Source organism: Zonotrichia leucophrys, chromosome Z (genome assembly GCF_028769735.1).
Source record: "Zonotrichia leucophrys gambelii isolate GWCS_2022_RI chromosome Z, RI_Zleu_2.0, whole genome shotgun sequence".
NCBI classification, from domain to species: Eukaryota; Metazoa; Chordata; class Aves; order Passeriformes; family Passerellidae; genus Zonotrichia; species Zonotrichia leucophrys.
The window spans coordinates 12,541,277-12,558,013 of NC_088200.1; the positions used below are offsets into that span (position 1 = coordinate 12,541,277).

At 39.7% G+C, this 16,737-nt stretch overlaps 1 protein-coding gene across 7 annotated transcripts in view; it reads left to right on the plus strand.

Moving 5' to 3' along the window:
- The window catches only part of LOC135459660 (oncostatin-M-specific receptor subunit beta-like), a 116,248-nt gene that overhangs the window by 59,832 nt on the left and 39,679 nt on the right, over positions 1–16,737 (plus strand). For all 7 annotated transcript variants that reach the window (XM_064735892.1, XM_064735890.1, XM_064735897.1 and 4 more), the window contains one exon: positions 15,890–16,063. The gene's annotated coding sequence lies outside the window, so the exon portion shown is untranslated. The remainder of the gene's footprint in view (positions 1–15,889; positions 16,064–16,737) is intronic.

A 16,737-nucleotide genomic window follows, 5' to 3' on the forward strand; every position in this document is an offset into this window, starting at 1 on the left:
GTCTCCCTGGAGCGAAGCATTATGAGCTCCAAACTTTTCTAAAAAGAAGTCCTTTAAATAAAGCCATCTCTCATCCAAAGAGGAGGAGCTTTGTTTCCTCAATGTGGCCAATTTTCTGGGGTGAGCCAGTTAATGTTAGTGCCAGAGCAGTGAGAAAAGGAGGGGGTACCTGTGCTTATCATCTGTAGTTCAGTATGCTGCAACAGTACTTGGAGAACTCCTGATTTTCTACAGCCAAAAAGTGCTCCAAGAGATAAGCATCATTATTTGATGTTTCTGCCAACCTCTTCCACTTTTCAAAGGCACTATGTAGAGGCTTGCTCTAGTTGTGCTCTAACATGGGATCAGGGCTGTCATTCTGGAACAGAGTGCTCAAAAGTACTTAAGATTTGTCTAATTATACTTCAGATGTTTGAAAGATGGAAGTGGTATTTATCTCTAAACTTTGCATTATGAAACTACCGTTTGGCAAATTAAAAGCCCTCCTTCCCTCATCAAACATTTACAGAGAATTAAGGCAGTATCATTTCACTATGTCAAGAGAAGCATTCCTGTTAGTCATGGCAGTGAAAAATGGATTTTTAAAAATCTGGAAAATAGAGACCCAGAATTGGTGTTTATCCCAGCAACTTAAATCATAAGCTGAAATCTTAGGGTTTTTGAAAGGTAAGCTGCATGACAAACTCTTGGTGTTCAACCAACTCAGATCATAAAATCATAGAAATAGAGAATGATAGAATGGCCTGGGTTGGAAGGAGCCATAAAGACCATCTTATCCCAACATTTCCAGCATGAAAAGGGAATCTTCCACTAGACTAGATTATTTAGAGCCCCATCCAACCTGACCTGAGTACCTCAAGGTTTGTGAAGTCCACAACTTCTCTTGGCAACATGCTCCAGTTCCTCATCATGCTCACATTAAAGAATTTCTTCCAAACACCTAATGTAAACCTATTCTCCTTCAGTTTAAAACCATTACTCCTTGTCCTGTCACTATACTCCCTTGCAAAAAGTCCCTCTGCAGCTCTGTTGTGACCCCTCTGGTAGGGGTAGTCAGGTACTGGAAGGTACTGTGAGGTCTCCTGTGAGCCTTTGTTTCTCCAGGATGAACTACCCTATGGTCTCAGCCTTTCCTCACAGGAGAGGTGCTTCAGCCCCCTGATCATCTCTATGGCCTCCTCTGGACTTGCTCTGGAAGGTCCATGGCCTTCCTCATGCTGTGGGCCCCACAGATGGATGCAGGGCTCCAGGTGGGTGTCACCAGAGTAGAGGGAGAGAATCCCCTGTCTCAGCCTGCTGGCCACACTGCTCTGGATGGCTTTCTGGGCTGCAAGTGCATGTGGCTGAGTCATATTGAGGTTTTGTTCCACAAACACCCCTTGAACCTTCTCCCCAGAGCTAATCTCAATCCATTCTCCACCCAGACTGTGTTTCTGCTTGGAATTGTTCCAACCCAGGTGCAGGACCTGGAAACTGGCTGTGTTGAACTTGGTACAGATCCACCCCTCGAGGCTGTCCAGGTCCCTTTGGACAGGATCCCCTCTCTTCAGTGTAGTCACCACACCCCACAGCTCAGTGTCATCAGTGAACTTGCTGAGGGTGCCCTCCATCCCACAGTCCATGTCCCTGGCAAATTTGTTAAACAGTGTCCCAACACTGATCCCTAAGGGGCACCACCAGTCTTCACTTAGATATTAAGCTGTTGACTGTAACTCTTTGAGTGTTTCCATCCGGCCAATTTTTTACAAAGTGGCCCATCCATCAAACCCATGTCTCTCCACCTTAGACACAGGGATGTCGTGCCAGACAGTGTCAAATGCCTTGCACAAGTGCAGGTAGAGGATGTCTCTTACCCTGCCTTATCCACCACTGCTGCAGACCCTGACCAAATTAGTCAGGCACATTTTGCCCTTACTGAAGCCATGTTAACATGGTGATTGGCTGTCAACAGTAACCTCTTTGTTTTCCATTTGCCTTAGCACAGTTTTCAGGAGAATCTCCTCCATGATCTTACCTGCCACTGGTAAGACTGACTGGCCTGTAGTTCCCTGGGTGTTACTTGTTTCCCTTATTAAAAATAGGGAATTATTCAATGTTTGACTGGACTGCCACAACTTCTCAAATATGATGGCTGACTCCTCAATAACTTCTCCAGGAGTCATGGATGGGTGTCATCATGGACTTCTGCACCTTCAAGTTCATGAACCTAGCCATGTCCTACAGCAGGCAGGTCTTCATTTTCCCACTTCTTGCTTAAGGATGGCAGTCATGATCTTGAATACGTGTTTTTCGTCCTGGCAGAATATCACAAGAATGGACTGAATCTCAAGAAACATTATGTGAGAAGACAGAAAGCATTTGTAAGACATCATCCCAAAAGAAAAGGCACAGTTCAGCTCTAGAACAACATTAAATATAGACTCCTAAATTTTTTTTAACTTCAGTGATTGATATAGCCAGGCTGGTACAGCACTCTGCAGTTATGCTCAGAAAGTCAGACTTCAGAAATAATTCACGTGGATATTTCTTCAATATGCTTAACAGGACTATGGAACTATTGAAAGCCTACAAAAATCCCATGTGCATGTCAAGTAGTAGCTCAATCCATAAAATATACCACTGAAACAAATTGGAAAAAATTTTGTGATGCTGTAACATCCTCGCTGATGACATAAACACCTCCCATTTATCATCAATGGATATGGATTTTATTAACTTGTAGAAAGACAAGCATCTTCAGTAGAAAGACAAGTATCTTCAAAGGTCCTCAAATCTTAAAATATCACTTTTCAAGAAAACTTTTGATCCTATGTTTAAAGCCTGAACTCCACCTTCCCTAACCAGATGGGAAAATAAATTATATTTCTGCACTGAATTAGTCCCTTCAAAGCCAGTCATGACTAGCTCAGAAACAGCTGAGGGATTTCAGCAGGTCCCATGGCTATAACCCTCCCTTCCCTTCTCTCTCTGGTCTTCTTGAGAAAATCTAGTAAAGCTCCCCCACATTTACCAGATTGGGTTTTGGATTGTTTTTTTTGTTTGGTTTATTTTTTTTTCCTGAAGGCTACTGTATAATACTTATCCTCAAATGCTCAATCAATCCTGAGACAGAACAATAGTGTAATTTTATACTGAAAGCTTAAATTGAAATATTATCCCCTTGTGAAAGGCTGGTCTAAAGCATAAACCACTAGCTGGCTGTGCCCAAAAGGCTGTATCACATTTACTCTCGTTCACAACTTTTAGACTGTTGCCACTATCTCAATCCTCAAGTAAGGCAGCCACAGATTTGAACAAAAGACCAAGGAAAGGATCATTTTCTTCAACACCTAATAAATTTGACACAATTAAAGGGAAATTTTGTGTTTGTGGACAGGAAATCTTTCGCTTCCAGATGCCAAAGCTAAACGATGAGGCATTGTACTAACTGCAAAAGTAAAATACTACTCACTATTACTTCCAGGCTAGCTTTGGTACTAGAACTAAGGTATTGTATCTTCTAGATCATATTTCCCTGTTTTGCTTGGCGTATTATATCTTGTTCAATACTCTTCAAAATACACTACCTTCAGAGAATATCAGTAGGATTGGCTGTTTTAAGCAGCTTTGATTCACTGCACATTGGCTGAGCTTCTGAAGGTCTGAAAGGTTTACTGACATTCAATTAATACTCACTGAAAGTGACGGATGTCCTATTTACAGAGTAGCCTATAACTAAGAGTCCGTGTCAGGGACTTCACCAATCTTAGGCAAAAACATATTTGGAAATCCCCCTTTTTCTACCCCAGTTTTTGGCTGTATATGTATGGTACAAGCACACGGCTCCCAGGTCCTGGAGAAGCCACACACCCCTAAACCAGTAATTTTTCAAAGTATACTTCTTCCCCTTTCCCAAGGTAACCACTGGAAGTTTTACCATCTTTCTCCATCCTCACTTTCTAACTACCTGTAGAGAGATCTGTTCCTGATATGAGGCAGTGTTTTTAGCTATGTTAAGATCCTGCCAGGATTTTGACTATCCCATCCCATCCCATCCCATCCCATCCCATCCCATCCCATCCCATCCCATCCCATCCCATCCCATCCCATCCCATCCCATCCCATCCCATCCCGTCTCACCCTGTCCTGTCCCGCTCTGTCTCATGCATTTCTTCCACCAGCTCCCTTTTCGATGTGCACAGTTTGCAGTTCACCAGTGTGGGAAAGCTTTTCAAGGGACAAGAAATCACCCATAGCTGTGTTCTTATTTTACTGCTGAAAACGATATTTAATTGCCAGCAATGCATAACTAATGCAGCTATAAAAAACAGCACTGAATTCTGTTTTCCCTCATATATCATTGATAAAGCTGTCAGCTAAAGCTTTTCTTTTTTACTTTGGTCCCTGGAGAGCATGACTGACCTAGAAGGAACTTAGTTGGCTTTTAGAAATACTGGTATGTTTGAAGTCGTGATGAAGGACAGATGGAATTGAAATCCCACAGAGCTCTTTTTAGAAGGAGTTTTCTAATGACAGCTGGATTTTGGCCAAGCCATTGTCTCTGTTTCTGAATGTTGACAGCACCAACACTAAGCAAGTACCTATATCTGGTCAGATGACAATCTCAGTCTCAAGAACAAAAGCAAATAAATTGTTCCAGCATCCAAAAAAAAAAAAAAAAGGAAAACCACAGGTTGTTTAGGTAGTTATTACTCCTTTCTAAAAGCAGTTTTTGTGCTTCATTTCAGTAGAAAAAGAAAAAAAATATTAGAAAAAATAAGACTGCATTAGAAGGAAAGTATTCAGGGAAAAGGGAATGTGCTTAGCAGGTAAACACAAATAATCTCTTCTATAAAGAAATATGTTTCTTCATAGAAATATAAAAACATAATAATAACATAAATTATTAGAAATTATTGGAATATATTATAGAAATATAAAAATCACAAATCTATTCTTGTAAAGAAATGCTATAAGGGAAGATGAGAGTACATTTTAAATCTCCTTTTTCAACAGTTATTGACAGATATTTGAACACTCCCTTTCCCTGTGCCTTCAGAAGCAAGCAACAAGATTTGGCTTTTGGGTCACTCAACATTAAAACATTTATTTTTATTTTTGGAATCACAAGCATTCTTAATCTCTTCAAATTTGAATGGCTCCTTCTTTGGAGCTATTTTCTCTCCTCTTACCTACCACTGACTGCACTCCTGCTTCCAGTCCTTGTGCATTTTTCAGGCCTCCTCTCCTCTCTATGCTTTCTTATTAGAATGCAAAGAATAAACTCACTTGCTGTCAACTCCAATTTCAATTATGCCACATTTTGGTTTTTTTCTTTGAACAATCTTCTCATATTTATTTTCCTTCAATTCGGACTTTTCCCAAAGACTACATTACAGAAAAAGCAAAAGATAGGGTTAGGAAATGTTAGGATCTATGCTGCTGCCTCAGAGTTTTTTTGGCTCTTTGTCCTCTGCTTGAGCCTTGTGTGTTAATCTTGAAGAGTGTGCTGGTTCCTTGAAATCCTTGAATCCAAACTGAGAGATTCAGGACCACTCTCAGAGTGACTGTGAAACATCTTTTGTCAGTGTACTCGTATAAACTTTATTGTCACAATTTATTTAGATGCTCTGAGTGTTGCAATAGATTTTTCAAAAACCTTTGAACACCTTTGAACCTCCTGGTTCGCTCTTTGGAAGATCAGAATGTTTTTGTAGTTGCACAGAAAGTTTGTAGCCATTTAAAGGTGTGCCCAAAATATTTTTTCCCAACTTTGTCAATAAATAGGGGGAAAAAAAATCCTTCACCTAATATCTTGAGAAAAACCAGAACTATGGCACAGTCTGAGCAGCTCCAGTTAACAGTGAACTGAATGGTGCTCCTTGCTCAAGAGTGAACTGGCAAGGCCACAGCAAAGGGGCTCCATCACTGAGTTTATCCTTGTGACACAGTTTAGCTGCTGGAATGGGCATTTCTGCTCTGTCACCAAAACAAATTAATCTCTGGTATAAACGTCATTATTCTTTAATCTAATACTGCAAGAGACCTAAACATTCAGAGCTGGATGATGACGTGCCCTTCCAAATAAACTGTTTTACTACACCAGAGAGAGAACTTGACCTCTGGTCAGAGAAGAGGCCCAGGAAAATGTAAAGTGTGAGGACTTCAGATCAATCAATAACTTTCCTTACAACCTGTACTAAATAATTTGATCTCTTTTCCAGTGACTTCAACACCTAAAAAACAAATGGCTAAAGTTTGACATTTGGAACATTTCTTCTTCAACATCGTGGCTGATCACATGTAGCAAAGGTTCTCAGGTATAAATAAAAAATTAACTTAAAAATTTCTAATAGTAATGAGCAGGAGGCTATTTATCAGGACAAAATAAACATATCTCATGCTGAGCAGAACACAAGTCTACATGTCCCTAACACAGATGGCCAGTGAAGGAATGCTGACAAAACAGAGCTTCCAGACACATTCATCAGCTGCAAACTAAATGTCAGGTGTTGCCACAAAACCTACCATCAGTGCTTTTCAGACATGGCATAAATGTTATTTTCCAAGAAACAGGTCACATAGACATAAATACAGAGATTTTGTAGGTAAGGACTGTGTTACAAAAAAAGTCTTGTCTACAAAGATTACACTAAGAGAGGAAAGCAACTTGCTCAGGGTCATGTAAGAAAGACAAGCCATATCTGCAAATCAGAATTGAAGCAAATCCAAAACCATTCAGTCCTTACATACAACACTGATTAGTCCCTCTGTCTGTAAGAAAACACAGCGAGAAGGAAATCAAAATACCAGCAAAAGGATGACGTAAATTAGACCATATTTGCTTATTTAAATATCAGAAAGGTGTTGGGCACAGTAGTCAGCATTCAAAGATACATTAAAAAATGGATTTATTTGATTAATAAACAGCATAATTACACCACAGATAGATTCATGCTGCATACTAAATTGCATTCTTTTCTTACTTTTTGTATATTATATATATTTATTAAGACCTAGGGAAATGGAAAGTTTAAGTAATGCAGACTGCCAAAGAAAGCTTATATCTCTATGACCAAACCCCCCCAAAAGTGTGAAAGAAGCGCTTTTAGAATAAAGATACAAAAACCCCTCCTGTTTCTGGGAAAAATGGAAAATACACAGGAGAGCCTTTTGTGTATTTTTACACCAGGATGTGGAAGTTACATGACTCTACATACGACGCCAGTCTTGCATGTTATACAGGAAAAATCTCCCTAATTATCTGCCTAATACTCTAAAATTAGAAATAAACTTAAAATCCATTTTTTTACAGAAAACATTTTAAAAAGTGAATGCCGGCAATATAATTTAGAAATTAGCCTACATTTTGCCTCCTTCAAAAAATGAAAAATTTCCTATATGATCCTTCCATTTCTTTCAGAAAAAAAAAAAAAAAGGAGAAAAAAAGAAAGAAAACAAAATTTTTGGTGCCGGTATGTTTCCACTTCAGTCACTGAAGTCCTGTTTTCTAGTCCTGAGTCTCCTGCCTGAGTGCCCACATGCTGCCCTTCAGGAGTGCCCACTCATGACGGGCTCATGAGTACTACTGCAAACACAGGAAGTTTACTCCTGCTACTGTAGTGTCCAAGGCCCAAAAGACTTTCCTTTTTCCATAAAAATCTCAGACTTACTTTTTAAAACAGATTCTAAGTGGTTCATAACACCATAAGTCATTTCTACAGATGGCAACTGGGGTGAGTGGCTAGCAGAAGGATTTTGTGACTAATTGAAAGCAGATCACAGGCGTGTCAGCTAAGTTTATGGTCTTGAGATTTGCCGTTCTAAAGGCAGCCTGTGGTTACAATAAGGGGCACTTCAAAAAGGCAGGCTGCATTTCTTGAATCAAGGCATTGACTCATGCTGAAAAAACCTCCTTTCTTAGCTCAGTCTCAGAAGAGACGGCAATGGTGTGGTGTTTATGCAAGAAATCCTGCATCTTTGTGATTGCACAGCATGCTTAGAAAGAAAAGCAAGATCAGTAGTTATAAAGCTGCCATCAGAACTGGGCTGTGAGAATACTTTGCCTCACTGAGATCTCAGATCTGACACACAAGTTCTAACATTACATCTACCTCTCCTGCAAGTGCTCCAAAAAGAGAGCTCCAGGTACTACAATGAAGAGAAACAGTCTTAAAAAAAAAATCAACATTTTCAAAGCCATTTTCCAAGCATAAAGATGGGACCATTTAAAAACAGGACAAAACTGGGTCTATGCCACATACAACTTTAAGAACGTAAGCAGCCTCTCCCAGTTCTATTCTCCATAAGTTCCACCACAATTATCCTCTGATCCAGCATCATCTGAGAACGAAAAGAGAGGCTGCAACCTCTTTCTTGCGCTCAAGATAGATGACAGCAAATGTGTCTTTCACTTCTGCAAGTGGGCCTTCTATTTCTGGCTTTCCCATCTGCCTGTGACTGGAGCCTATAATGAAAAATTGTGGAAAAATTCTGCCTACTGCTGCCCTCTATATGAAACTGCAATTTCATCACAAAGCTGAAATTCTAAATTTGTGCGGATCATCAAAGATCCTCTGTGAAAGTGTGAAATACAAGGGTTACTGAGGAAACACTATGGCAGAGGGCAAGGCATTAATTCCTGTCTGTTCTTTATTCTTGTGTGAATGTACTGCATTGCATTTTTCTTATATAAAAATGATAGGATGCACCATCCCTATCACACTGAAATAAAGATGTAGATACAACTGCCGGACATCTTGGTCCAATGCACTCAGAATTCCTGCTGAGACTAGACAAATTTTGATGAGTCTGCAGTGTACACAAGTGTCATGCAAAATCTTTTGGCAGCACTGATCTTCTCTCTTAATGTTTTCAGCTGAGAACCAGTCATATCCTGTAGCATCCTCCACTCACACATGCACACACTGATAAAGATGAGACATGACATTTGTGCTGGGGACTTCAACTGCAGATGAAAAATTCAATCATTTCTGAAAGGCCTTACCATTCTAATTTCTCAGAAGACTTGCAGGTGACCCCACTCAACTTCCTTCAGCTCTACTCTAGGAAATAAACTGATCCAATGCTTCCCGCTTTAGCTTGTGATTCTTAAGTGCTTGCAGTGCTGATTTGTGGAGACAGAGCTGTGGGGAGACAGAGCTGTGGTTATTAAAGTTCAAATTAATGTCTTACTTGATTTGCACAACCAAGATGCCCTCTGTATAGGTTTTATTTTCTCTTGAAGAAAGCTGACTGGTCTAGATGTCTAGATCACTTTCATTCCCTGTTACCAAGTAGACCCTGTGGCAAAGCACAATATGGCCATTGGAAAACTCTGCTTGCCTTCTCACTGCATCTCTGTGTTTGTGGGCTACAAAGAAAAAAATAAAATGTTCCTTTCAGTGTAGCATCTCTAATCTCAGATAGTACAATCAGGCTATTGTTGGTAAGGTTTGACTGTGGGCAATTTGTGTTTGTACTTGAGATTATAATTCCAGGCAGATCCTGACTTCCCTGTGCTTTATAATGTTCCAAAAGTCTTCTGAAAAATGCAAACATGAGTGCCTTGTTTCAGTATACTTCTTGAAAGTCCTTCTAGTCCAAACTTCCAGCAGGAACTGATACATTTGTTAAGCACCAAGAAGGGCAGAGATACCACAGAATACAAAGAGCAATGAAGAATGGGAAAAAGGAATCAAGTACTGTGCAAGATAAAAGTCTGTATTTAAGAAACTGAATATACATGACAAAGGATATAAAGGAAATTCTTCATTGCTCACATGCTAAAGCAGCAACTGCAGGTAACTGAAACATGAAACCACCCTGTAACTGGTAAGAATTGTGGGAAAGACTTGTGGAAAGGAATTGTGGAAAAGATCAATGACTCTGGAAATCCTGAAATCTTGAACCCCCATATGAATCTGCACTAATACAATCCCCTACAAGGTAGTGAAGGTCCACAAGAGTGCTCATCTAGACAATTATAATGAAACACTTGGTAAGCATTCAACTTACTAAAGAACTGTTACAATGTTTAGGCATACATCCTCTGTTATAAGACGTCTGCTGAATGGCATCTGCAGATGTAGAGAAATATTTTTTATAATTTCTAAAAAGATTGCACCAAACTGCTTTTGTCAGTTTTCCAGGACTGCATGCTATCTCACGTTTTCAGAATTAATTTTAATTTTAAAATAAACAGAAGTTTTTTGGACAGCACAAAATTAAGGGTGTGGCAAGTGAAAAGGAAGGTAAGCAGATAACACCAAATCATTTGGGTGAGGTGAAGTCCTTCATACTAGAAACTTAAGTGGGTTTAGATGAACAAAAGGAGGCAAAAGTGTCCTACAACAAATTTGGAAAGGGCATGGAGCCATGTGGACAAGGAACTCACTAGAAATGTCAATGATACAGCAACAGAACAGTAAAGGAGGAGGAAGAATTCAAACAGAGAGAAGTGGTCATAGTACTGCTTACTAAAAGTAAAATGTAAAGATCTCTGTCCAAATAATTAAATCCTACAGTCTGGACAAGGCCAGGGAGGAAAGTTTCTTAGGTGCTGACATGAGGCTCAGCAGTCTTTTTAGAGGAGTTTTAGCTAGCTGTGTAAAATGATGAGATCACTGTCCAAACAATTAAATTCTACAGCCTACATTTTCAGGAGACTTTGAGGAACTGAATGAAAGGTGTCTCAAAAAGGTCTTTGGTGGTGGAAGCACCAGCAGTACCACATACTGATGGAGCTATTACACTATCATAGGGTGTAATATTCACCATTCAAAGGATCCATTCACCTTTTACTCCCAAAGGATTTGGTGGGCCTGAATACCCCTGGTAGTAATAGCAACTTAATGATTCACTCACACTCTGCTAACCTGAAGGGGATTTAAATGACACAGGAAAAACCACACAGACAAGATCTTTTTATATCCTTACATTGTGAGTGGTGATTGTGACAAGTAAAGAAAACTATAGCCAAAATACAAATCATATATCTGTGAAGCACAGACCACACAAAGTTGTGAAATTTAAGAGGTCTTAACCCATTAGGTCATACTGATTTTGAAGTCTGAATATAATCCAGAAGATTAAAAAATTTCTAAATATAATGTATCTCCTTTTCATTTTTACTTCTAATACCCTAGATGTTGTTGTCACTGTTTGCTGGTTTTGTAACATCTTTGTTTTCTCCTGTCTCTCATCCATGGTTTCCTCTTTACACAACATTCACACAACCACACTCCATTCTCAGTACTACAAGGTGAGAATCCACCATGAGGTAAGCCACTTGGCAAATCTCATGGTATCTCTCTAGGCATTTCATTACTGCACATTACCACAAAGAAAACGTGCAGCTCTGTGCAACCACAACAGAGTTATCATGATCCTTTGATCTTTTCCTATGAGTCAAAATTAACCAAACCCAGGGCAACCACAGAGTCTTCAAAGTATGTATAAAGATTCACTAGATGCTCAAAAGATTAATAATGACAACCAGCTACACAAGAAAGAAATAACTGGTCTCTCACCATTCCTGTTCTGCCCACATAGGATGTTTGGTATTGCTATATGATGAGATTTGATGAGGTCAAAAAAGAAAAACTGGTACCATCAAGCTGTTATTCACATATTCTCATGTCAGAATTATACATCCTTGAGAAAACTTTCTGGGTGAACAGAATTGGTGAGAAAGCAGGTGAGATGGCATTATGGTCAAAACCAGTAGATAACAAAAATTTGCTGAAGGAATACTTTCCTTTTATGTGGATTGATCTAATGAAGTTTTTATTTTTTTATTCTTGGATAATGACTCAAAAGCATGAGTAAGCAACAAAAATATTTGTTATACGAAACCTATCGCTTGCAAAGATGTATTAAGGAATTTACATGAATTTGAGGGGAATTCTTGATTTCTTCTCTGTGACTGCTAAGAATAAATTTTTAAACATGTGAAGTTATAAGCTGGTAATTAGCAGAATATTCAATGTCTGGGACAGAAGACAGAAGTTTCACTGCTTCACCGTGGATGAGTAAGGATGCACAAAGGATTGCTCTAATTGATCAGAAAATGACATAGCACAGCAAAGAATAAGAGAAAGATGTTGAGGGAAAGTGAGAAAAGGGCATGACACATGATTGTATCATCAGTGAATAAGCCTTGATGTTTCAATGATGTCCATGGTGTTTAAAAGGTAAGTTTTGAGTTATAAACCACAGTAGGAAACTCTCAGAAAATTCCCTGGCATAGTCTTAATGCTACCAGGTACCACATAATACAAAGAACAATTCCTAGCACAGATACAGAACAAACTAACCCCATTTACCCAATATGATTGTTGTGTGGCTCATTCAGCAGGAGAAAAAATTCCTAGAAATACTAATAATTTATCCAGTTCTTTATATTGATATTTACTTCCCCACATTACTTATAATTTTTTCCAATCTTAAACCATTTGCTGGTAAATTGATGGCACTTAACCTTCTCATAAATCTACTTACTACATATCCCCCACTCTCATTTTCTGAGGTAACATCACTTAGTCTCTCAATCAATAACCTAGGAATTATCTTTGACTACATCCTCCCTTGTCTTTACTGACAGATAAGATCTAAATTCTGAGCATCATTCCCACATAACATTTCTACAGCTTAGGCTCTTCTAGCTACACAGCTAGCTAAAACTCCCCTAAAAAGACTGCTGTGTCTCATGTCAGCACCTAAGAAACTTTCCTCCCCGGCCTTGTCCAGATTGACCTGCTCATATCTGTCCAGTATATTATTGCCAGCATTTTGACTGGTTATCTTCCTTTCAGTACCACTTCTCTGACTTCCCTTCCTTGTCTTTCAAGGCCTTTCATGAACTACCCCAAGCACAGACACCCTTGCTGTCCCTGGGACTAGGAATCACCAGGCACTCACCATATTCCTCTGAGATCTGAGTAGAGCAAGAACATTGTCCTAAAAAGATGACAGTAGCTCCCTAGAAGACCAGCAATTCTCTCTGTGGTTTGGGGCTAAGCTGGGTTCTAGCTTTATCTCATGGTGCCAGCTTCAGAAACCCTTGCTGGCTTACTTTCTCCCACAGAGAGGAGCTGAGAATACTCAGCAGCCTGTTCCACCACAGCCCTGGTGACAGGACACAGACTCAGAATGGACCCCATGCTTCAATAGCTTGAGAAACTCATGTTGTCTGTTTTCTTCCCCAGAGCAACTTCACTCTCAATATCATAAAATCGTCAAAATTTCAACCATAGCTGGAGTATCATATAATTGTGCTATCACTACTCATCAGATAAAAAATATTGTTTCTTTGTGGTTGCCTCTCTGTATATAAGCATCAGCTGTCTTTTATTTCAAATTTCTTCAACTATTTACATATATTTTATCCAATATTTGTGTAGGACTTGGCATAGAAGAAATGGAGGCTTCAGGAGAGAATTTCCTCAATAATTTAAATACTCGGCTATTGCTGGCTTTTTCACCAGGGTTTCACTCAACCTCCAGAGTATTTTGTCCTGCAGAATTCTGCATGTATCTCTTATGATTACACTGCATGAAGTGTATGGATACTGCCTCAAGAAAAATGCTCCTACTTAAGTAGAAGGGATTTGCTGTTCTAAAACAGCATCACTTTGGTTCACACTTTAAATCTTCACAGATTCTTTCAGTTGCTGTCACTTTCCACATCTGTTGAATACAGATGCTACTTTCCTTCTGGTCTAAATCTTCCAAAATCAATGTTGTAGCCATTGAAAATACCACAAGCAGCTGGCACAGCTATTTTAAGAGTAGAAACCCTCACAAAGTGCATATAAACCAGCACCTTCCTCAACCTCAACCACATGACAGGATGAGCAGATTATCCTGGAAAAAGTCAGGAATATGAGCTGTGAATGCTGATCCCTGGGATTTGTGCAGTTAGGTTGTTGAGCACCTGCATTTCTATCTCGGGGCAGAGGCTGGCAGCAGAGGGCTCCCACCATGTGCCCCACACAAAGGAGTGGCCACATCGCACAGAGACGTCTGGAGCTGCACACTATGCTGCGGAAGCAGATTGCAGGGAAGGACTTAAAATCTACCACGTAAAGGTTTTCGTGGCCTCTTGTTCTCTTCAATTTCCCTCTGTTGTCTTCAGCTTTTGTGCTTACCCTGCGTCTCAGAGCAGACAGAAGATACTCTGCTTGCAGGCACTCAGCTTTCACATTTGTTTACAGAGCATTTGTAACTTCCACAAGCCATTTCAAGGGTAGAAAGCTACATACACATAAAAAAAATAAAATAAAATAAAAATTAAAGAAGGAAATGGCTTTTTCCTACTATCCATTAGAGTCCAAACGATAATAGCTTTATCCTGCCAACGGCTGAGAATCTCCTGTAAGGAAGTGAGTTCTCTCATTATTTTAATGTAATTTGAGTGCACTCAGTGCCTTGCAAAGGCACTTGACACCTCAAAGGAGCAGATGCTAAATGCTCAGTTCATTAACCATCTGACTGTTACCCTCAACCTTTTTGATAAGAGGGGTTATTTAAAATGCCACATACTGCTGCTCAAATATTAATAACTTTTCTCCTGAACTTTCTAAAATAATATAAATAACTCACTAATCATTACTTAGTTATCTCCTGCAAATAACAATGGATGAGACGGACACTCATCTTGAACTTTTTATGTAAACTATACTCTCTATCTGAGAAACTGGTAGTTTGCTACAACCTATTTGGCAACCAAAAAATATTCCACTTCATGCTCACTAAGTAGCTTCACAAAACTGTTGGGCTAGTTCTCCTGAGGTTTTCAAAGCCAAACAGAAATTTTTCACTACTAGACTCAGCTTTCTTTTTCATGGTAGACAGAAGAAGTATTGAGGGCACACTAATAATGTATTTTCAAAAAATACTTCCTTTTCCATGGAGGAAACAGCTGACACTGAAGATTTCTTTAATGTTTGGTAAGTATTTGGAGACAGTGGTTTATTGGTATACAAAACATCTATAAACACACTACTGCGGTATTCAAGAGGACAGTAAGAATGAAATAAACTCTAATTTTCTCAAATTAGAAGCAGCCAGACTCTGTTTGCGCTCAACTATACTTCTGCTTGGAAGGCAAGGTACAAAAAATGAGGAAAGTATTTATGTTGTTTAGTCCAGAAAGTATCTTGAAGCTTCTTCTCTATGGACTTTTACTTGGATGAGTATGAAAAATAACGACTCAGAAAAGCCACAAAAGGTAATGAGATTTTTTGACATTAATCAATGTGCCAATATGTCTATAAACATGCGAGGCTGTGGAAATTTACAGGAATTTGAGGACCTTAAAATTTCAATGCATTGACCTACTGCGCCATCTAGCCTTGCCTGGAGGACATTTTCCCCTGGAATCTGTTGTCATGGAACAATGTGTATCAATCAATCAAGTGGATTTAAATACACTGAGTATGCAGTGGAGTACTTCCATGGGTAAAACACCCTAGTATGACAGTGGTATTTTGCAGCTTGTCCTTCTCATCTCTAAAGGCTTTATAGCTAAATCAGAAAAACCTACTCTTTTAGAAAAAGACATGATTGCAAACCTCTATACATAAATAATAAGAGAAAAAAACCATCATACTGCTAAGTGGCACAAGTGCAACTTTGTGTGGGACCTACTCCCTATGCAAACACTTTCTATGTTGCCAGAAAAGCCACTGGCTGGCAGCAATTCTTTTTCTTAAGGAAGCAGTGTGAAGAAAACAGAACTTTTTGTTCTGGTTTTGTCTGGGATTCAGTTAATTTCTTCTCCAGAGCTGGTACAATGCTGTATTTTGGATTCAGTATGAGAATCATGTTGATAGCACACTAACATTTTGATTTCTGCCAAAATTTGTCCTAATTCAATGACTCTTTTTTGTGTCTCATACTCTGTCAGTGAACAGGTACATAAAGAAAGCGAGGAGGGAGCACAGCCAGAACAGGTGACGAGAACTGGTCAGAGGGATATTCCACAGCATAGAACACCATCCCCAGTATATAAACTGGGGAATTACCTGGAAGCAGGGCTGATCAGGGTGCAACAACTGGGTCTGGCATTGCTCAGAAGGGGGTGAGTAACTCGATTGTGCATCAATTGGTTTTGCTTGAATTTTGTTTCTTCCCTTTTTTATGTACTATCATTCATACATTTTACTTATCAATTTACATTTCAACTACTACATTTTCCTTATCTCAACCTACAAATTTTGCTTTTGATTCTCCCTCCCATTCCACCGGGAGGGGGTTGGGTGAGCAGCTGCGTGGTGCTTAGCTGCTGGCTCCGGTTATATCACGACCAAGTTCTGTCTGCAGCAGAGGCTTGCTGATACCACTTTAGGGCTGGAATAGCTGCTGTGGGAATGCCCACAATGCCCTGATGCACAGACAACGCTTGAGAGCATTCCCATGAGCAGCTCTAATGACATATTCTTTGGGCAGCATCTTGCCGAGCCTGCCTCCTCCCCACTAGATTGTCATTAACTGGCACTATCAGCCACAGTGCTCCCAGCTCCTGCCGCCCCACACTCAGGAATGATTGCTCGGTGCTCTCAGCCCACTAATCCAGGATGTGCTTCCAACGCCTCCACAAGCCAGACTTCCCCAGCTAAGTGCACTGCGCAACACAACACCACACTGGCCTCGCCACAGATTCTTTTACTCAGTCCGGCAGATTGGAAACACTGCACTAACATTCATCAATCCACTGACCCTAAGCATCCAAGGCATCAAAGCCGCAATTTTCTC